The sequence below is a fragment of the Lissotriton helveticus genome, chromosome 4_1 (assembly GCF_964261635.1).
Source record: "Lissotriton helveticus chromosome 4_1, aLisHel1.1, whole genome shotgun sequence".
NCBI classification, from domain to species: Eukaryota; Metazoa; Chordata; class Amphibia; order Caudata; family Salamandridae; genus Lissotriton; species Lissotriton helveticus.
In genome coordinates, this window is record NC_136063.1 from 92,711,886 (window position 1) to 92,729,578 (window position 17,693).

At 45.3% G+C, this 17,693-nt stretch overlaps 1 long non-coding RNA gene across 1 annotated transcript in view; it reads right to left on the reverse strand.

The window, feature by feature from the left end:
- Positions 1–1,515: 1,515 nt before the first annotated feature.
- Positions 1,516–17,693, reverse strand: part of LOC144827035 (uncharacterized) — a 28,365-nt gene continuing 12,187 nt past the window's right edge. Inside the window, exon 2 of the long non-coding RNA XR_013609984.1 lies at positions 1,516–2,484. This is a non-coding gene — a long non-coding RNA (uncharacterized LOC144827035). The remainder of the gene's footprint in view (positions 2,485–17,693) is intronic.

The following is a 17,693-nucleotide window of genomic DNA, read 5'->3' on the forward strand; positions in this document are numbered from 1 at the left end:
GAAACCGGTCCTCGGTAGCTTGTTTCCGGTCCAGGGAAGGCCTGGCTTGGCAGTTCAGGCTGGACTGTTCCCATGAGGCACAGGGTCAGACTGATTTGCATATGGCCATGTCTGAACTGGGGTGGCAGAGTGGGCTAAAGAACGGTAATGGATTAAACCCAGATCAGTTGATTGGGGGTGAGTGCTTGTATTGTCAACGCTCCGTCCATCATTTCCTTTGGTTTTTCTTTAGTCATAGAATGATGTCAGAACACCTGGTGAGTGTATCGTACAGTTGAACAAACGTAACATGTTAAAATGCTCTGGCAAAAGATGAAATCAAGAAATGTTGAGCAAACAGGAAACAGAGCCAGAGCGGTTGTGTAGAGACGTGAAGCACACTCAACCTCACAGGGGAGAAGAATATGAGGCGGGTACGTCATACACAGCTTTTTGTGTCTTACTGCGGGTGCGGAAGAAGCAGTAGTTGTCAGCTTGTGCTGAATCGCATAAAATGACTCATGCGCCACTGGAGTGGTGTCTTGTGCTGCTTGTGGTTCGCGCTGAGTCATGTAGATTCCCTTGGGGTACCCCATGGTCTGTGGAGAAAAGTCTTGCACTGGGTGAAACTCATGCTGTTGCATGGAAGACTGTGCCAAAATTAATCAATGTTTGCAGCCAGAAGCCTTGGTAATACCTCACAATCCGTGACGCGACGTAGGAGCAATATCTATGTTGCATGGAAACCACACCGACCTAAACAGGGCACAAAAGGTACACTATCTATGAAATGACTTGTTCTGGTAGAAGCAGGCAGATCCGCAAGAAGTAATTCTCCCCCTCTAGGCCAGAAGGGGCACGACCAGGAGGAAATGGATGGAATCAGAAGTCACTATCTTGATCAGGCGATTGTGCTGAGGCAGATCAGAAACGACAGCACACAGAAGGTTCGACCGTGTAGCCAGATCATCGGCAATAATTTGTAGTGAAGACACCTGAGCCAGGATGTAGGTTACACGGTTGTGGAGAAGAACAGCAACTCCACCAGCCACTGCCACAGCTTCAACTGTAAGTGCAAGTTAAACCTAAACATTCTCAGAATCCCACACAAGTCAATCTCAGCAACCATGGAACACTGGCAGAGAATGCCTATCCCTGCAACCTGAGGCAAAGGCAGGAGCATTCTCAAACAGGATCACACAATACTACAAAGACGTGTGAAGTTAATGCACCTGCCTGGCCTGCATGCTCGCAGTCCTGGCACCAATGCTAGTGTAGCAGAGGAGGTCGCACCAGCTCTACGTTGGGAAAGAAGACAATCCGGTGAAATCTGTGTCAAAAAAGCACTGGAACTTCTCCGCAGGTGATTGTAGATTAATAAACCTTCCAGGAACCTGGTCAGGCTGTGGTGAAGGCGATAGGGCAGAAGGCAGGTTGACTCACTGAGTGTGTGAAATGGCGCCCAGTGTCTAGGCAAGAGGCAGGTGTAAAGCTAGAGATGGACAGCCCTCAATACCAGTGAAAAAACCACATAACTCAGTTAGAAACATTTAATTCAGGAGATAAATTACAAAGATGCTGCTAGTACCTCACCACAACAACAACTGCCCTGGCCTGGAAGCAGATCGTTCTTAGCTGCCACACAGATATATACCAGAAGAAACAGAACTTCACACTGTGCTGAACGTCAGAAGCACCTGTAATTGTAATCACTGTACTCCTAAAGCAGGGAAATTAGATGTCAAATCAGAAGTGGGCTAGGCTAAATCTGTGCTGAGGGAGGAAATCTCAACCCACTAAAAGCAGGAGCACCCTTCAACTCCACACAAACATCAAGGGCTCTGCTGGAGGGAAGCTGGAAAACAGCAAGCAGGGGGAAAGGTGTTGGGCCTGCAGCTCTGCTTTAGGGGCCCAAATTAATATATATCTAAAAGAGGGCAGACAGATGAATCCTGGGTCAGGGGGTCACCTATTTTCACAAGGGATGTGGCTCCTAAACCAGCGCCAGCTCTGCTGTTCTCCAGAGACTAAAGATCGGGAAGAGCTTCTCTGTGAAGGAGGCTTGGGGAAAAGTGTAGAGAAGTTCCATGGAGTCAGCATTGTACAGGGAAAGCTGTCCCCCCTCATAGTCCAGAAATACCCCCAGCTTCAGGGTATTCTCCTGTGGGGTCAGAGGTGTCACAGGGGAGGTGAGAGCCCAAAATTGACCCACCCATCCCTCCACCGCCCAGACTCCCCACTTGGGTGACCATGGGATCCATTCATTCCTGTCCACAGACTCTGTGGCAACCCCCACACACCATCCTCCCTCCTCCTGCAGCAGCTGCACCTCCCAGTAATGTTTGCCTGAAGTGAACCCCTTTCTCCCCAGCACACAGGGCCAGTAGGTGAATCTCTTGGGGGTGTCAGGCGGGGGCTCTTCTGTGTCTGTCCATCTCACATGTCTCCCTTTCTCAGATAAGAGGAGCTTCGGATTCGCTGTGTCTGGATCCAGAGTCACCTTTGCTGCAGAGGAGAGATTCAGAATTAGTGAGTTACTGCTTGCACATAAAGGCTTTAATTTCTATTTTTATTGTATGTTCAAATAATTGGCACATGGTAAACCTATCTGGAAGAAGCAGGGAGTGATTAACATAACATTTTTATTGTAGCAGAAACTCCACAGACATGAGGCACTGCATAGCCGCTACGTTTTCATTTTGTTTAGTGGCGACTTTTCAACACCACAGGTGTGACACTTTATAGCGAGTTGAACAAAATAGGTATGTTCATGCAATGAGATCAATATCAGAAATGATCCTTTGCTGAACAAAAGTAATTACTGAACCATATCTTTCTACATAAAGGCATCATGTTTTAAGACAATTTGTAGAATGTTATAGTTCTAGAAACTAACATAAAACACTGATACTCAAGTAAAATGCTTATGATGTCTCACTAAACTCTCTTCTCACCGTGTACCTCTGGGCCCTGTGCTGGTCAGTACAAGATGGACAGCAGTGAGAGACTTCAAACTGTAATAAAGCCTAACATATGCAGGTGTGGAAATACAGGTTTTCCATTGTTTGATATCCTTGTGTTATGAGTGCCCTGAAGACCAAGGCTTCCAGAGGTGAGCCAGGGAGGTAAAGGTGCCCTACTCTGTACCTAGAGGCGGGCAGTTCCAGGGCCTGATTGATAAGCTATTGATAAGGTGAGTAGTAAAAGGAAATCATGTTACTGCACAAGAAAGTAGTTAAACATGAGGAGAATCCACCAGTCATGTTTCATTCAACATTTTATCACTATGGTGATAGAATTTCCACAAGTGGACTCTCCTTCATGTTTAGTTCCTCTACCTGGAATCAGAAGATTCCCCATTACCCCCTTCTTGATTGTAGTAGCGAATATCAAATCCAAAATATCGACAGGTCACAAAATTGTGATTATAATATGAGGGACAAAGGGGCTAATTTAGATCTCAGCGGAGGGAATACTCTGTCACAAACTTGACGGATATCCCATCCCCTGTATTACAATCCCCATAGGATATAATGGGATTGTAATATGGTAGACCGGATATCCTTCACGTTTGTGACGCAGTATTCCCCTCCGCCGAGATCTAAATCTGGCCCAAAGTATCGATAAGTATATGCACAGACTAAGGTATGGGTTTACTATTCTTATCTCCACATCTACGTACCTTGAAGATACATATGTGTGGAGTTAGGTACAGAAAATGTATATAAGCTTACTGGTTGAAATTTATTGTCCCTTGATATTGTGGTCATGAATATGTGACCCCCTCAATATACTAGGCTTGATATTCCCAGCCAACATCACCGTCCTGTAAACCAGGCCCATGTATTGTAGTGCTGCAAGGCACCATATAGCGGTACAAAAGGGGGTGGTGATGGACGGAGCATCTGAATCAATCAAACACTCACACCCAGTCAAAAGATCTGGGTTTAATCCATCACCGTTCTTTAGCCCACTGCCACCCCAGTTCAGACATGGCTATATGCAAATCAGTCTGACCCTGTGCCTCATGGGAACAGTCCAACCCGAACTGCCAAGCCATGTCTTCCCTGGACCGGAAACAAGCTTCCCAGGACCGGTTTCTGGCATTCCAGCCATCCTCAGCCCGGCTTGCTTGAATCCAGTGGCAAAGTGAGCAAGGGACTCACGTCTGAGCATACCCTGCCACACTTATGGCGGCCAAAAGCGGTACAAAAGGGGGTGGTGATGGACGGAGCATCTGAATCAATCAAACACTCACACCTAGTCAAAAGATCTGGGTTTAATCCATCACCGTTCTTTAGCCCACTCTGCCACCCCAGTTCAGACATGGCTATATGCAAATCAGTCTGACCCTGTGCGTCATGGGAACAGTCCAGCCCGAACTGCCAAGCCATGTCTTCCCTGGACCAGAAACAAGCTTCCGGGGACCACGTGCATGCTCACCCAATGACAGGTGATGTCACCTTGCTCCACTGCCACCGAAGGAGCGCTCAATATTTTGCTAACGATGCCTTTAGTCAAGTTCCTCAGGAATTTCACCTTTTCAATGATGCCCAGGAGTTCTTCAGGGGCCTGTGGCCAATATAGCAAACATCATCTAATGCCCGATGGCTACAGGTGACCCGCTACAAACTCATGAGGCTCGCCAACAACATCTGAGACAGGTTCAACGCTATAAAAGAGGAACTACGCCCATTGAGACTAATAGTTCTGGAACATTGCTATGTTCTAGATCAATTGGCTGCTATGGATGGTGGAGTCTGTGCTAAATAGGAAAAAGCTGCTGTACATTCATTCCATCGAATGATGCAGACAATGGGACGCTCTCCAAGGCTATTGAGGACTTGGACAATCTGGGAAAGAAGATGTGTGAGGAGGGAGGTGCTGAAGCAGACGTCTTTAGTAATTGGTTTAACTTTGACTGGATGCTTCATGGCTGTCTGCTATCTTGAAAATGTGTCTACCTATCTGTTGTGTGTTAATGCTGCTGTGTTGCTGCGTACAGGACATATCTAAATATGTCAAAAAATTCAGCACCAAAGTAGTAGGTATGAATTATGGTAGCACAGGGATTTACCAGTATGAGGACGTGGACCGTGTCCCAGGGGATGGGAATGGGATGCAATTAGAAATGAGTGAGTTTGCAGCACCTGTCGCTCATTATGACATACCTAACGCTCCCGCACTTCCCGAGGTAGAAACACCCTGAACGAAGGCCCTGCAGCTATTCAGTATGAATATCTGCTTAATAGATCAGGTGCAGTATATGTGGAAACACTTATTAAGTCAGATGGATACTATGACGGCCTAAGGGAATAACAAAAGGGTGGATTCAAGTGCTACATTAATGACACGCCCTCGCTGCTCCCACTAGCAAAAGGATCACCAAGATACTCTGTAAGAAGAGTGTAAAAAAATAAACAAGAGGAGGGAAATGATGGAGGGTCATGTTTTACCATATAAATTCTCAACATAACATTCTGCTCGACCCATGCAGCATGAAGGTCCCTGTATAGGCCCCACCAGCTAGAACCTCAAAATGTGCTATCTTGACCATTTTTACCTTACACAGTCAGTAAGTGATAACTCACACATCCCTTGACACGTCGGCATATAGGCCCAAGCCCAAAGCCCACTGCCTCATGTTATCATCTTCAATAATAAAATCTACTAGGCCCAACATTTACAAACATGAATTTCTTGTGTGCCCAACACTGCGAGGCAGCCTGGCAAACCACAGAAACTTTCCACAGTTACAAGAAGAACGTATCTCACCCACCCACAGGACCAGCAGGTACTTCCTCGACATTTCATAAGTATTGTTTGCTTCATTTTTTCTATTAGGAAACTTTCCAAGCTTGCTCAAACAAAATTCAAGACAGCACCTTGCAATGATATCACGTTTCAAAATCCGCTTTCAGATGTATTTTTTCGAGAAACCTACGCTAAAAATGTCCTTTGTTTATAAGTTGCGGTCAAGCATTGCCGACCACCCGCCCAAAACCCTGGCCTACTGGGACACCCCTTCTGTGTTCTCAGGGTTTTAGCAACACCACTGTAGGTAGGCGTGCGGTCATACACCTGCGCCAGTGTGGTTCAAGTACATATGTCAATGCGGATTAACCGTTCTGCATTGAGAAGGGATATAGGACCTGCAGCCCAGTTTGAGCTCAGAACTCTTCTGCAGTGCCTTGTACAGCGTTGGTTCCTGGCTGGCTGTATATCTACATTGGAGTTCCTAAGCCTGCTCTCAGGTGGTAAAACCCAATCTAGATATCCTTTTTCCTTTTTTGATCTCTTCATTTATTATCGGTTTCTCATACTCACCCAATTCATCGCATTTATATGTACTTTGAAATTGTAATTCTTGCATGGTTCATTCTAGGATTGCCTTTTTAGGCACTTCCACGTTATACTTATGAAACTTTGTGTTATTATTTTCAGACTGATTGCAATCGTGTTTTGCTTTTAAAATATTCTTTCTAAGGCCCAGCTCAGCCTCTAAGAGATCCAAGAGAGGAAGCTGGCTCTAAAAAGAAGAATGAAACTGGCCCTAGAGGAGTAGAGGATCGAGCTAGGCTGAAACCACAAATGCAATAACAGTTGATGGACAGAATGCAGAACAATGTCATACATTCACCCCAGTACAGGGATCTGGGCATAAATCCATAGTTTTTTTGCTCACCATGCCATACCAGTTTGAACCCAGCCATATGCAAATCAGTCTTGATGCTGTGCCCAATGGGAATAGTCCAGCCCAAACTGCCAGGTCAGGTCCTCCTTGTGTTTCCTTTGTTTGCCCTAAGTTGGCAGGGTATGCCCAGACGTGAGTCCCTTGCTCACTTTGCCACTGGATTCAAGCTAGCCTGACTGATGAAGGGTGTTACCCAGAAACCAGTCCCAGGATGCTTGTTTCAAGTTCAGGGAAGACCTGGCTTGGCAGTTCGGGCTGGCCTGTTCCCATGAGGCCCTGGGTCAAGACTGATTTACAAATAGCTGGGTCTGAACTGAGGTGTCAAAGTGAGCTAAAGAATGATGATGGATTCAACCCAGATCTGTGACTTGGGGTGAGTGTCTGAAAGATTTCAGCGCTCTGTCAATCACTCCTTGTGTTTGCTTTGTTCGCCGGAACCACAAAGACATGTTGGCAGCAACAAAGGAGCAAAGGTAAATGTGAGGGTTGCCTATGATCCCAGGTTGTCCTTGGGTATTGTTACTACATATGTAGAGGAAGATTACAAATTGCTGGAATCTTATGTGAGGGCACTAAGGATGCGAAGGATGGGTATCCAACAGTGGGGCCCTTGTTGAATGAGCTAGTTTCAACAGTGGGGAGGGATAAATTGCTGACACTAGACGATAAGGTAGCTGAATCATACACTCATGGGATGGAAGCACTCATCGAGCTATTTCGTTTTTGAGTACAAACATATGTTCAGGAACAAAGACAAGAGGTCAACTCAGGCATTGGTTGACTTTGTATATGCCTCTGTGAAATGATCTAAGCTATCTAGCCCCAGCAGACCTGGGCAAGATAGCTTGTGAATGAGTGCCAAAAAAGTCCCTTTGTGGTGATTACAAAAAAGAAGGGCAAGCTCCCTTCAGGGGAAAGATGGGGCTAAGCATAACAATCAACTACAGAACACCCTGGATCTACACAAAGAAGTGAAAGAGAAGTGAGTCAGCTAAACGGAGCAAAAACTAGAGTGCCAGTGTTCCGAGTGGGAGCGAGATATCCTGCTGCCAAGACCCATCAATCACCCAATGTCATTCATCATCTGGGTTTTGGTACAATCTTGATCAAGGAAAACCGATCTTGAGAATTGATTGGAAAAACCTTGACACAAAGAAGGACTACGGGTTAACTGGTCACCCTACATAGTCCTTGCTAGCGTCCAGAGACTCACTTGAGAAGGTGAGAGGATCAAAAGGGTATAGGCAAAAAGGAGTGAAAAGTGCAGCGCAACGAAAAATTAGAGATGAGAAAGTGGTGTACTAAAAATGACTAAGGAGTACTCATAATAACTTTATTCCTCGAGTCCCCTTGTCATCATTTAAAAAGCAGAATGTTGACGCTCGGAACTTCCAAAACGTCAACCAGAATGGAAGGTCAACATGTTTCTGCCCTCACTAAGACCTAATTGTGTCGGGGCATTCTTCAGGACCAGGCTATAAATATATAAAGCTGCTGCTACAAACGTGAAAAATAATAACTGTGTGAAATTTATAGTGTAAAAAATACTCCACCGGTCATGTCCACCTCGAATGCTTTATGGGTACATTAACCGGAACCTGTAATAGACAAATATTACATATATGTCAAAGCAATGCTCCTTCACTGCGCTCACTTCCAATCACAGAAAAATAGCGTCACCAAACGCTAGTACATTTTTTATTTTTTATGGTGATATTACAAGAGTTTTATCACTTACCCATAACAATTGGGTGTCGCCCTCACCTCAACCTGGTTCATTACTCAGGGAAGGAGGCCCCGCTCTATAACAAGGACAAAACAACCCGTCAGTGATGTGCATACACCACGACTACATAAGTCTTGTATTTACTTCAACTCGCCCCTGGCTAGGGCCAACAGTTGACACAGCAACTCTAGTCTAGTCTTCGGAGAGTACCCATCCTAAAAGGAATGGGACTCCCGTTCATCAGAGGTATCTGGTAACTTCCTCTTCAAATTGAGAGACAGTTCCCACAAACCCCTTTCTCTTCCTCTCTATATCTCATAGCCCTTATCTAGTATGAGTTATCCTATTACTTAGATAGGCTGAAACGTCCAAAATGAATCATAATATCACATAGCCCTTATCTAGTGCAAGATATTCTATTACTCAGATAGGCTGAAAAATATCCAAAACAACATGGATCATAAGGCAGAGTATTCCCCACCTACATTATTAGCGCGTCCCCCTCTATCAAAGAGTCTGTATTTACGAGATCGTGACTCACCTATCCTTCGGTACCCCGAGCCGTCAGGAGTAATGACCGGAGGTACCGACGTTGGTCTCTTATATGTTTTTATACCATTTGGCGTGCTAACCCAGCCTCGCTGGGTCCTTAATCGCAAGGTAGACCGCGGCTGTGCCTGCAATCATTCCATCATCACTGCGCATGCGCGTAGAGAATATACACTCTGTCGCGCACGCTCAGTTCAAAGACATCCCCACGATCCAAGCGCACCTCATGCACCAATGTCATGTCCACTGCGCATGTGCGCACTAATCCACAACACCGCGCAAGCGCGCGACAACATACACTAAAATGCGCATGCGTCAACTACCTAGTGCAAGTATTACACGGGCATGAATGACAGATGTACTGCGCATGTGTGCAACGAGTGCACTCATGCTGACAGAGATCCATTCCTCAATCCGAGCGTGCCCGGACATGAGGAAATGATCTTTACAGCCCATCGTAGTTGTTCTAAATAAGTCTGTTTAGAGACTGTATAAATCAAGTTGATTCTCTAATACCAAAAAGAATATTATGTGGTTCATATCTGTTTGTCGTAGTTTATCTGATGATCCCATATATTCTTTTGGTTATAGAATCTTTATTTATATCATAAGTCCTGTACTGGTAATGTACTGGTGATTAGAAACCCTCCAATTCAATCATTTGGACAAGAACAAGTAGTGGTATGGTTACATGCCCTTACATTCTCGATACATTGTTGTACCCAGGACGGTACTATGTCTAGATAGCCTGTCATGTTGTAGTAATCTGGGCATATGTATGTGATGGTAAATCAGTCTAGGGCCAACCACGGGATTTCCTCGTTGAGCCCATCCACATCTGTGCGTAGTCGGAACACCCAACGCTGTTCCCGTTGCAAGAGAAATTTCTGGATGTCTCTAATGTGAGTGGGGATATACGGTTTTTCTAGGATCACCCAGTGGAGTTCCGTATCGGTGTGTCCCACCTCTATGTAATGGTTAGTCAGTTTTGTGGCACTTTTCTTACACCGTATTGTGCTCCGGTGTTCGGAAATTCTCACCTTGATCTTTCTAGAGGTCATCCCTACATACCTTTTGTTACAAGGACATGTGATAAGGTAGATGACTCTCTCTGTGTTGCAATTGGTGTGTTTGTTTAGAGTCCAGGGTCTGGTGGTACCTATATCTATCTCAGTAGTGTGACTAGTTAGTGGGCATACTGAGCAGTTTCCACATGGAAAGTGACCCTTCACAGGTGGTAAGCCCCACAAACCTTGATCTTCCTGGTCGGGTTTCGACTCTCGTGGTCTGGTATGTACCAGCCGATCTTTGACATTCATGCTTCTCTTAAATGCAAAGAGAGGAGGAGGTAGTGTCTTTCCTCCAATTTCCAAAATCTTCCAATGTTTGAGGATACTTTTTTTCAGTGCATTAGAGTGACCCGAAAAGGTGGTCACACACGTCATCCTCTGTGTATCAGGCTCGTCAAGAGATGTTGATTTGGGCTCCAGTAACACATCTCTGTTGTTGTTGGACGCTCTTTTTAGTGAGGCTTTGATTGTCTTCTTTGGGTACTGTCGTTCCCGCAATTGTCCAGAAAGTGCTTCTGCATGTTCCTTGTATTTTGCTGTGTCTGAGCAGTCACGTCTTGTCCTCAAGAACTGTCCAAATGGTAGGTTCTCACGAAGTGCCTGGGGGTGATAGCTCTGAAAATGAAGAAGTGAGTTTCTCGCCATTGGCTTTCTGTATAGTTCAGTACTCAAAGATCCATTCTGAGGGTAAATATTCACATCAAGAAACGGAAGATTCTCTTTGGAGAATTCACAGGTGAACTTCAAAAATTGGTTCCTCTGGTTTAGCCAGATGTGAAATTCCTTTAAGCTCTCAGCTGTTCCTCTCCAGATGACTAAAACGTCATCTATGTAACGTTTCCAGGTCACTATATGGTCCAAAAATGGATTGATGTTACAAAGTACCTGGGTCTGCTCAAATTGGTGCACATAAAGATTCGACAACGATGGGGCAAAAACGCTGCCCATTGATGTACCTGAAACTTGGAGAAACAGCATGAGTGCACTCGTTGCACACATGCGCAGTACATCTGTCATTGATGCCCGTGTAATACTTGCACTAGGTAGTTGACGCATGCGCATTTTAGTGTATGTTGTCGCGCGCTTGCGCGGTGTTGTGGATTAGTGCGCACATGCGCAGTGGACATGACATTGGTGCGTGAGGTGCGCTTGGATCGTGGGGATGTCTTTGAACTGAGCGTGCGCGACAGAGTGTATATTCTCTACGCGCATGCGCAGTGATGATGGAATGATTGCAGGCACAGCCGCGGTCTACCTTGCGATTAAGGACCCAGCGAGGCTGGGTTAGCACGCCAAATGGTATAAAAACATATAAGAGACCAACGTCGGTACCTCCGGTCATTACTCCTGACGGCCCGGGGTACCGACGGATAGGTGAGTCACGATCTCGTAAATACAGACTCTTTGATAGAGGGGGACGCGCTAATAATGTAGGTGGGGAATACTCTGCCTTATGATCCATGTTGTTTTGGATATTTTTCAGCCTATCTGAGTAATAGAATATCTTGCACTAGATAAGGGCTATGTGATATTATGATTCATTTTGGACGTTTCAGCCTATCTAAGTAATAGGATAACTCATACTAGATAAGGGATATGAGATATAGAGAGGAAGAGAAAGGGGTTTGTGGGAACTGTCTCTCAATTTGAAGAGGAAGTTACCAGATACCTCTGATGAACGGGAGTCCCATTCCTTTTAGGATGGGTACTCTCCGAAGACTAGACTAGAGTTGCTGTGTCAACTGTTGGCCCTAGCCAGGGCCGAGTTGAAGTAAATACAAGACTTATGTAGTCGTGGTGTATGCACATCACTGACGGGTTGTTTTGTCCTTGTTATAGAGCGGGGCCTCCTTCCCTGAGTAATGAACCAGGTTGAGGTGAGGGCGACACCCAATTGTTATGGGTAAGTGATAAAACTCTTGTAATATCACCATAAAAAATAAAAAATGTACTAGCGTTCGGTGACGCTATTTTTCTGTGATTGGAAGTGAGCGCAGTGAAGGAGCATTGCTTTGACATATATGTAATATTTGTCTATTACAGGTTCCGGTTAATGTACCCATAAAGCATTCGAGGTGGACATGACCGGTGGAGTATTTTTTACACTATAAATTTCACACAGTTATTATTTTTCACGTTTGTAGCAGCAGCTTTATATATTTATAGCCTGGTCCTGAAGAATGCCTCGACACAATTAGGTCTTAGTGAGGGCAGAAACATGTTGACCTTCCATTCTGGTTGACGTCTTGGAAGTTCCGAGCGTCAACATTCTGCTTTTTAAATGATGACAAGGGGACTCGAGGAATAAAGTTATTATGAGTACTCCTTAGTCATTTTTAGTACACCACTTTCTCATCTCTTATTTTTCGTTGCGCTGCACTTTTCACTCCTTTTTGCCTATACCCCTTTGATCCTCTCACCTTCTCAAGTGAGTCTCTGGACGCTAGCAAGGACTATGTAGGGTGACCAGTTAACCCGTAGTCCTTCTTTGTGTCAAGGTTTTTCCGATCAATTCTCAAGATCGGTTTTCCTTGATCAAGATTGTACCAAAACCCAGATGATGAATGACATTGGGTGATTGATGGGTCTTGGCAGCAGGATATCTCGCTCCCACTCGGAACACTGGCACTCTAGTTTTTGCTCCGTTTAGCTGACTCACTTCTCTTTCACTTCTTTGTGTAGACCCAGGGTGTTCTGTAGTTGATTATATGTGAATAGGGGATATTCACCCTGCAGGTCTTTAACATCATCCCTAAGACCCCCCAGTAGTGTGTTGTATGATTGCTAAGCATAACAAGTCAAATACTCCCGGGCAGATCATACCTGATGAGGTGCACCAGATAGTGAACTCTGACAATGTTAAAAAGTAGGTGTGATAGACTTTGAGTGGGGAGTGGTTACTGGCCCTAAGAAAGTAGCTATGTCCCCTGCCATCCCAGTGGAGTGTCTGCTAGGCAACGACCTTGGAACTTGTACGTGAGCAGAGGTGGACAGGAGGATCATGCAGCAATGATGGTCTCCCTGAGTGGGTGTGTGTTGCCACTAGACAACAAAATGCTTTAAGGTAAAGTCAAGGGACTTTGGAACCTGGAAGAATGGACCAAGACCCTAGTTCAAAGAAAAAAGGTAGCAAGTCCGGCAAGGCCACTTCCTAAAGTCCGTAGGTCCAGGAGAAGCCTAACCCTCAGGGGGAAGGTCTGGTGTCTGCACAGGAGGCTGCTAACTTGAGAGAACTGCCTGCCCTGGCAGAGCTCCAAGGAGGAGGAGGTGGACTCTCCAGAAAAGGACTTGAGCCAGTGGCAGAAGATGTGTCCCATTCTTGTAAGCTTGAGATAGCTGGCTGTCAAACAGGAGGAAAAGGTGATGTCACTGGAATAAGGTGTACCGGGAGAAGGGAATCCTGTACAGTGAAGCAAGGGACCCAGAACAAGGGGAAACCAGGAGAGTGGTTATCCCCCAACAGTACGTAAAATTCTCCTTAACCGAGCCCATTACACCCCCTTAGCTCGACATCTGGGGCAGACCAAGACCTGGGAGAGGCTGGTCAACCATGTCTACTGCCCCAGATGTCAGATACGTTAACATGGCAAGGCAGGTGGCAAGCCAAAGGCTCCCCTTTTACCAGTATCTGTGATAGGAGCTGCCTTTGAGAGAGTGGGAATCGATATTGTTGGTCGCCTAGATCCACCTACTTCCTCTGGCAATATCTTGGTGGTAGTAGACCATGCTACCAGATACATTGAAGTTACGAGCCTTAGGACAGTTACTGCTTCTGCAATAGCTAGAGTCCTGTCTGACATCTTCACCAGATTTGGTTCCCCTACGGTGGTCATTTCAGATAGGGCCATGACTTTCATGTAAGATTATCTGAAAGATTATCTGAAAGCCATGATGAATAAGTGTGGATTGACTCATATGTTCACTACCCTTTACCAATCCCATATAAATGGTCTTGTGGAGAAATTCAACAAAACCTTGAAGCGCCTGATCATGGGTTTTCTTGACAAACTAAGGAGGGGATATGATGACCTCCTACCATGCCTGCTATTTGCATACTGGGAGGTTCCTCAGAAATAAGTAGGTTTCAGTCCACCTGAACTACTCTTTGAACACCCTATAACATGTCCTTTGAGTTTGGTGACAGAAAGTTGATAGAGACCTCTCAATGAATCCAAACAAGACATTTTGGACTATGTGCTTGGTCTTCGCTCCAGAATGGCTGAGTGTATGAAAAAGCAAACGGTAATTTGGAGGCCAACCAGGAGCTTGTCAATCACTGGTATGACCAAAAGCCTTCCATGGTGGAATACCAACCTGGATAGCTGGTGTGGGTTCTAGAGCTGTGGCCCCAAGAGTCCTCCAAGTCAAATGGTCGAGCCTCACCCTATCTTGGAGTAGAAGGGTGAAGTCACATATCTGGTGGACATGGGAACCCCCAGGCACTTCCATAGGGTGATACATGTGAACAGGCTCAAGCTCCATTATGACAGAGCAGACATGACAATGCTCATGTTGAAAGATGGTGAAGAAGAGGAAGGAAGTGTACCTCTCTCAGACCTTCTGTCTACCAATGTCAAAGATGACTCAGTGGAGGGAGTAGTTCTCTCTTCCACTTTGACAGAACATTAGTAAAGGAACGGTTACAACCTGCTCAGTCAGTTTGCTGGTCTCTTTTTATTGACTTCAAGCTTTACAACATGGATTGCAGACCAGTTCAAATGATAAGGTTGATAGGTTTGGGAGTGATGGAGCCCTCTACTAGCCCATGTGCTGGCCCCGTTGTTTTGGTGCGTAGAACACAGTCCAAGGGAGGAAAACTAGATCAGAGATTTTGTGTGGACTAAAGAGGCATGCATGTACTTACCGAGATTGTTGCTCAGCCCATTCCAAGATCAGATTAGCTCATTGATAATTTGGAAGCTGCAAAATCTGGGCAACTTTGACCTGACCTAAGGTTTTTGGCAGATAGCCCTCACACCAGAAGCCAATGTGAGGTCTGCTTTTTGAAATCTTCAGGGCCAATTTCAATCCAAGGTGATACCCTCTGTGCAAAGAAATGTACCATGCACCTTCCAGAGGTTGGGGAATAGAGTGCTCTTAAGTTTAGAAGCCTTTGGTGTAATATATCTGGACGAGATTGCTGTCTTCAGTTCTATCTGGGAGGATCATCTCGCCCACCTCAAGGAAGTGCTTCAGGCCCTGCTGCAGGCAGGCCTGACTATCAGCTATTTTGATTTGAGTGAAAGGGCAGGTAGCATCACTTAAGTGCTAGACATCTCCCTGTGTCCGCACCAGTGACTTACCAGACTTCTCCAGTGTCTGACTTCTCCCAGTATCCGCGCCTCTGAGTGACCTTGCATGGGTGGTGATAGCTGACTTCTTCACATGTCAGTGCCTGTGATCAACAGTGCATGTTGTTTACACGCTGCTGCTGATGACCTACTTGCAGTCCGGCCTCAGAGGGCTTCAAGCAGGTGTTTTGCTGCAGCAGGTTGCCCCAACAGGTCATACTGAGGGGCATATTTATGAGCATCTTGGTCCGCTGGAGCATTACTTTTTTTTTATGCTGCCGCGGCGCAAACCTTGAAAACATATCTATGAAGCCACGCAAAGCCACTTTGCATGGCTTTGAATGGCCGCATAGATATGGAGTAAGGCAAAGCGGAGCAAAACACTGTGTTGCCTAATTCTGTGTTCTGGAGGCGTTTGATGGGCATTGAGGTGGGTGTTCCTAGCAACACCCATGGCTTTTGACGCTTCCCCAGATTTACAAGATCATTTAAACCTGGAGAAAACCAAAACGTCATGCTTCCTGAGGTGAGGTGAATCGAGGAGAAATATTTGTATTTCTCCTTGTTTATTCCTCTTTCCACGTGTGCTTCATTTTGCACCACACATAGAAAAATGAAAACGCCTTTCGGGGTTGATTTCGTGTAGGAAGGTGCCCGTTTCGGCAACAAAAACCATCCTGCCAACATCACAGGCACCCTTGCACGATGGCGCTAGGATGCGGAAATGGCACCAACACAGGGAGAAAGGACAGGAATGCACCGTATTTCATAAATACGATGCATTCCTTCCGTTTCACTTTGGCGTAGGGCAGTAAAACAGGAGGACTAGCTGCACTGCCCTACCCCAATACCCCATAAATGAGGCCCTGGGTCACCATAGTGCAGCAGCACTGAACAGAATCACTGTGTCCTATTCCCGGGGTCCCTCTACCCTAGTGACCGGCCGATCTGTGGCGTGTCTCTAACTATGTGGCTTTTGACCAGAATATAAGTGAAATATTATCGTAGGTCATAAATATCATGGCCAGTATATTGTAATGCCTCAAATAGTGTGGGACTTAATATTGAAGGTAAGATTATTGTTTTAAGGTATTTATAATATAATTTTAAATATAGTTGTATATAATATTGTTCTGTTGATTATAGCTGTAAAAATATTGTTTTAATTAGTTCTATAGATTTTAGTTATTCTAAAATAATCGACTCATTCATGACTAAAAACATACTGCACTGGAGAAGTTTGCCCTAGTTAAACCAATATGCTGAAAGACACAATGCAAGCGACTGCAGGCTGTACTGGAGATTCCACTGTATTTTAGAGCACACTGCACTAGAGAGCACACTGCACTAGATGACACACTGCACTGGAGAGCACAATGGACTAGAAAGCACATTGTTATTTATTTATTTAGTAGTTTATAAAGCGCTCAGCTACCTCCAGCGGAGGTGTCCCGGCGCTGAAGACTTTATCTCGAAAGGGTCAGGGGGATGAAGAAGGAAGTGGGGAGATTAGATGAGGGAGAAAAGCCAGGTCTTGAGTTGTTCTGGACTGTATGCTGTTGTGAAGAGCACACTTTAGTAGATTGCTCTCTGTACTGGGCTGTAAATTGGACTAGGCAGACACAATCTACTAAACGAAGCTCAACATTAGATGGTTCACAAAAAAACTGTGTACTAGATGGTAAACTGCACTTAGCAGCGCAAAGAACATGATAGTGCACTATACTGGACACACACACTACAGCACTGGATAGAGGGTACACTACACAGCAAAACAGTGCTCTACTGAGCCCACAGTGGTAGGTAGAGCACTGCATTTGACTGTATAATGTACTAGACATCACAAAGTGCTAGACATAATACTATCCTAGAAACCACACTGCACTATACAGTAAACTGTACTCGAAAAAACAGTGTACTCGGTGGCACACTGCACTCGAAAGCACACTGTAATAGACAATTAGCTACACTGTACTTCCAACAGGTCTGCAGTAGATTCTACACCGTTCTAGTGGGACACGGTTATATGGTTTACTGTGCTAGACGGACACTGTATCAGAGGGTACAATGCACTAGTGAGTGTGCTTTTTTGCACATAACTTGACAATAGACAGTGCACACACTACTAGATGGCACTCTGTTAGATGGTTTACTGTGCAAGACTCTCACTGAATGAGAGGGTACAAAGCACTAGTGGCTGTAACTGACACTAGTCTGTGCACTGTACTTGGTACACTGTGCTAGAGTACACACTGTACTAAGGAAGTACAATTTACCAAACTGCAAACTGCCCTAGATAGCACAGCATAATACACAGCACATTGTTTTAGATGCCATATTCAATGATTGCTTCTGCTTTGACCCCAGTGTCGGGTGTTAGCTCC